The following is a 6,150-nucleotide window of genomic DNA, read 5'->3' on the forward strand; positions in this document are numbered from 1 at the left end:
CCGCCGCCGCCGCCGCCAGGTTTTCTGGAAGGAAGGCGTCCTGAGTGTCGGCTCTGCTGGACTCGGTGAGTCGCGAGTAAAAAGGGTCTCTAGTGACGCGGGGATCTTTGGTTACGTGAACAAGAATGAATTTGCGGATTGGTGGGGACAGAAGGCAGAAGCTTGTGGGGGAAGAAATTAATTTGGGGCTTTACTTCACATTACAAAGATCAGTTCGGCAAGGAAAAAAGCTTTAAGTGTCAAAATGCTTAGCAGAAAATACAGCTGACCCCTGAACAACGCGGGTGTTAATCTGCGTATAACTGTATCCCCAGCTCCTCCGACCACGGGCCGTGTGGTAACTTTAGCATTTACTACTGACAAGCATCTGCGTGCAAGTGGAGCCGCGAAGCTCAAACCTTTGCTGTTCAAGGGTCAAGTGTATACAAGTGGATATTTTTCAGACCCCGGTATGTGGCAAGCGTTCTTAAACATGGAAAGAAAAGATTGGTTAAACAGATTACGTTAAAAGTAAGACCTTGTGTTCATCAGAAAACACCTTAAAATTATCAAAAAGGCTGATTACAAACTGATGGAAGGTTTTATGCAACATAGATAAGTAATAAACAGTTGAGTATCAAAAATATGTACTGAGGGGCTTCCCTGGTGGCGCAGTGGTTAAGAATCCGCCTGCCAATGCAGGGGACACGGGTTCGAGCCCTGGTCTGGGAAGATCCCACATGCCCCAGAGCAACTAAGCTCATGAGCCACAGCTGCTGAGCCTGCACGCCTAGAGTCCGTGCTCCGCAACAAGAGAAGCCACCACAATAAGCCCGCGCACCACAACAAAGGGTAGCCCCCGCTAGCTGAAACTAGGGAGAAGCCCGCGCATGGCAACCCAGACCCAGTGAAGCCAAAAATAAAATAAGTTTAAAAAATATGTAATGAACAAATCAATAATAACCCAATGGGAAAATGGGCAAAAGATACAAAACAGGAATGTTACAGAAAAGGAAACATAGCCAACAGGTGTTGAACATATGTTGAAACTAATTAGGGGAATGCAATTAAGACCATAGTGAGATTTCATTTGACCTTCAAGTGGCGAAAATGAACAAGTTTGATAATTCCAAGTGATACAGAGCAGGGCTTCTCAAACTTTAGCATGAATCCCTTAAAGATCTTTTAAAACTGCAACTTCTGATTTAGCAGATTTGGCGTGGGCCCTGAGATGCTGCTTTTCTAACAAATTTCTGAGTTGATGCTGATGGTCTCTGGACCACAATTTCGGTTGCAAGGTTGTGAAGGGTGCAGACCAACAGGGTCTGTTAAATGTGACATTGCTGTTGGGAGTATAAATTGGTAGACAGTTTGGAAAATGGGTAGGTAACTTGTAAAGTTGAGCACACACGTCTAATCCTACTATTAACCCAAGTCAGTTCTTGCACCCGTGTACCCGGAAACATAGCAGAAACTGTCAGGTCTCTAACCAGATCTCCTCGGAACCCTTGCCATTTTTTTGCTTATTGGTCTTGGTGTTGCTGTGCTTTCACTCCCAGTAGCCAATCACCTTTGTCTCTTTGTTGACCGGCTGCCCTAGGGCTGTGCCTGCCTGCACAGAAAACTAGATGTGCCTGGGAATTCTTGTCCCCCGGCAGGTGGGGAGGAAGCCAGTGACTGACTGGTGTTGGGGGGGCATTAATACACCAGAACCCTTGTCCCCTGGTGGGGCAGCTCTGAGGTATGACTCTGTCTCCAAGGTTCCCACATCGGATTCAACCACAGTTACCTTCTGTAGGATTTTGCTTCATATCACAGCCTTACTTGGGCTTCCTTGTTCCCTGGTTCTACTTCCCCACTCTGTTACTGGTGTTCCCTGGATATACTTCTTCTTTTCTTTTCTTTCTTTTTTTAACATGGTATACCTCTCTACTGAGGGGTTTTTTTAAGCAAGTTTTTGTAGTTTCAGCATACACATCTTTCACATATTTGTTAATTCTATCCTAAGTATATTGTGGGTTTTTTGAGACAAAATTGATATGTAACATATTAGTTTCAGGTGTACAGCATAGTGATTTGATATTTGTATATATTGCAAAGATCACTACAATGAGTCTAGTTAACATTCTTCACCACAGTCAAAAAAAATTTTTTTTTCTTGTGATCATTGCCAAGACGAATATCAAGGAGTTTACCGCCTATATTTTCTTTTAGGAGTTTTACGATTTCAGTTCTTACTTTCAAGTCTTTAAAATCCATTTGGGATTAGTTGTTGTTAGTGGTATAAGATAATAGTCCAGTTTCTTTTTTTTTCCATGTGGCTGTCCAGTTTTCCCAGCACCGTTTGTTGAAGAGACTGTCCTTTCATCATAGTATATTCTTGACTCTTTTGTTGTAAATAAACTATATATGTGTGGGTTTATTTATGGACTCTCTACTTCTGTTCCATTGCACTACATGTGTGTTTTTTTAATGCTGATACCATAATGTTTTGATTACTATAGCTTTGCAATATAGCTGATAATAAGGGCATGTGATGCCTCTAGGTTGGTTCTTCTTTTTCAAGATTGCTTGGCTGTTAAGGGTCTTTTGTGGTTCCATACAAATTTTAGGATTGTTTTGTTTTGTTTCTGTGAAAAATGCCATTAAAATTTTAATAGAGATTGCACTGAATCTGTAGATTGCTTTGGGTAGTAATTTTTAACCATATTAATTCTTGCAGTCCGTGAGCATGGGTTTCTTTTTTATTTTTTTGAAGTACAGTTTATCTACAATGTTGTGTTAATTTCTGCTATAAAGCAAAGTGATTCAGTTATACATATACATACATTCTTTTTTATATTCTATTCCATTATGGTTTATCACAGGTTATTGAATATAGCTCCCTGTGCTATACAGTAGGACCTTGTTGTATATCCATTCTATATGTAATAGTTTGCATCTACTAACCCCAACTTCCCACTTCATCCCTCCCCCACCACCCCCCACCCTTGTCAACACAAATCTGTTCTTTAAAGACGTCACTTTTTGATGGATGAGTGGCTTGCTTGTACAGGGAGGGGAGAAGTTAATGATGGTCATTTTGCAGACTATCACACTTAACAAAAGCCTTGAAAATGTGCATCTCATTATAACACCAGTGATTCTATTTCTGGGGATTTTTCTAAGCACATGAGTAAAGACGTGTCAAAGATTTAGCTACATGAAAGTTTATTGTAGAATTGCCTGTAATGGTGAAAAACGGGAAACAACCTAGATGTACAAAGATAAGAAATAAGTATATTTATTGTGGTCCTAATATATGCAAGACACTGAGTTGAGCCCTAAGGAGATAGTGAACAGCACAGAAAATCTCTGGCCTCAGAAATCTTAAAGGCTAAAGGGGCAAGGCTGACATTAAACAGATAATCATACATTTGACTAATTGAGTATAAGTGTGCTAATTACCACAAAGGAAAACTACTGGGTGCTATGGAATCACCAAGGGATCTAAACTACTAAGGGCTGGTTTAGGAGAAGGGGCAGGAAATAAAGGGAAAGGATGAGGGAAGAGAGTATGGGGCAGAGCGAACAGCAGAAGGATTCTAAATGTATATTTATTTACGTGGAAATGTGATCATAATAAACAGGTATGAGATGCTCATTAGACCTCCAAGTGGCGATGTCAAATTTATTTATTTAAAAAAATTTAAATTTTATTTAATTTTTTTATACAGCAGGTTCTTATTAGTCATCGATTTTATACACATCACTGTATACATGTCAATCCCAATCGCCCAATTCATCACACCCCCACCCCCAGCCCCCCACTGCTTTCCCCCCTTGGTGTCCACACGTTTATTCTCTACATCTGTGTCTCAATTTCTGCCCTGCAAACTGGTTCATCTGTACCATTTTTCTAGGTTCCACATATATGCGTTAATATACAATATTTGTTTTTCTCTTTCTGAATTACTTCACTCTGAATGACAGTCTCTAGATCCATCCACGTCTCAACAAATGACCCAATTTTGTTCCTTTTTATGGCTGAGTAATATTCCATTGTATATATGTACCACATCTTCTTTATCCATTCATCTGTCGGTGGGCATTTAGGTTGCTTCCATGACCTGGCTACTGTATATAGTGCTGCAATGAACATTGGGGTGCATGTGTCTTTTTGAATTATGGTTTTCTCTGGGTATATGCCCAGTAGTGGGATTGCTGGATCATATGGTAATTTTATTTTTAGTTTTTTAAGGAACCTCCATACTGTTCTCCATAGTGGCTATATCAATTTACATTCCCACCAACAGTGCAAGAGGGTTCCCTTTTCTCCAGACCCTCTCCAGTATTTGTTGTTTGTAGATTTTCTGATGACGTCCATTCTAACTGGTGTGAGGTGGTACCTCATTGTAGTTTTGATTTGCATTTCTCTAATAATTAGTCATGTTGAGCAGCTTTTCATATGCTTCTTGGCCATCTGTATGTCTTCTTTGGAGAAATGTCTATTTAGGTCTACTGCCCATTTTTAGATTAGGTTGTTTGTTTTTTTAATATTGAACTGCATGAGCTATTTATATATTTTGGAGATTAATCGTTTGTCCGTTGATTCCTTTGCAAATATTTTCTCCCATTCTGAGGGTTGTCTTTTTGTCTTGTTTATGGTTTCCTTTGCTGTGCAAAAGCTTTTAAGTTTCATTAGGTCCCATTTGTTTATTTTTCTTTTTATTTCCATTACTCAGGAGGTGGATCAAAAAAGATCTTGCTGTGATTTGTGTCATAGAATGTTCTGCCTGTGTTTTCCTCTAAGTTTTATAGTGTCCAGTCTTACATTTAAGTCTCTAATCCATTTTGAGTTTATTTTTGTGTATGGTGTTAGGGAGTGTTCTAATTTCATTCTTTTACATGTAGCTGTCCAGTTTTCCCAGCACCACTTACTGAAGAGGCTGTCTTTTCTCCATTGTATGTGCTTGCCTCCTTTGTCATAGATTAGTTGACCATAGGTGTGTGGGTTTATCTCTGGGCTTTCTATCTTGTTCCATTGATCTTTGTTTCTGTTTTTGTGTCAGTACCATATTGTCTTGATTACTATAGCTTTGTAGTATAGTCTGAAGTCAGGGAGTCTGATTCCTCCAGCTCCGTTTTTTTCCCTCAAGATTGCTTTGGCTATTCGGGGTCTTTTTTGTCTCCATACAAATTTTAAGATTTTTTGTTCTAGTTCCGTAAAAAATGCCATTGGTAATAATGATAGGGATTGCATTGAATCTGTAGATTGCTTTGAGTAGTAGAGTCATTTTCAAAATATTGATTTTTTCAATCCAAGAACATGGTATATCTCTCCATCTGTTGATATCATCTTTAATTTCTTTCATCAGTGTCTTATAGTTTTCTGCATACAGGTCTTTTGTCTCCCTAGGTAGGTTTATTGCTAGGTATTTTATTCTTTTTGTTGCAGTGGTACATGGGAGGGTTTCCTTAATTTCTCTTTCAGATTTTTCATCATTAGTGGATAGGAATGCAAGAAATTTGTGTGCATTAATTTTGTATCCTGCAACTTTACCAGATTCATTGATTAGCTCTAGTAGTTTTCTGGTGGCATCTTTAGGATTCCCTATGTATAGTATTATGTCATCTGCAAACAGTGACAGCTTTACTTCTTTTCCAATTTGTATTCCTTTCATTTCTTTTTCTTCTCTGGTTCCCATGGCTAGGACTTCCAAAACTATGTTGAATAATAGTGGTGAGAGTGGACATCCTTGTCTTATTCCTGATCTTAGAGGAAATGCTTTCAGTTTTTCACCATTGAGAATGATGTTTACTGTGGGTTTGTCCTATACGGCCTTTATTATGTTGAGGTAGGTTCCTTCTATGCCCACTTTCTGGAGAGCTTTTATCATAAATAGGTGTTGAATTTTGTCAAAAGCTTTTTCTGCATCTATTGAGATGATCATATGGTTTTTATCCTTCAGTTTGTTAATGTGGTGTATCACATTGATTGATTTGCATATATTGAAGAACGCTTGCATCCCTGGGATGAATCCCACTTGATCATAGTGTATGATCCTTTTAATGTGTTGTTGGATTCTGTTTGCTAGTATCTTGATGATTTTTGCATCTATATTCATGAGTGATATTGGTCTGTAATTTTCTTTTTTTTGTAGTATCTTTGTCCAGTTTTGGTATCAGGGT

The sequence above is a fragment of the Pseudorca crassidens genome, chromosome 7 (genome assembly GCF_039906515.1).
Source record: "Pseudorca crassidens isolate mPseCra1 chromosome 7, mPseCra1.hap1, whole genome shotgun sequence".
NCBI classification, from domain to species: domain Eukaryota; kingdom Metazoa; phylum Chordata; class Mammalia; order Artiodactyla; family Delphinidae; genus Pseudorca; species Pseudorca crassidens.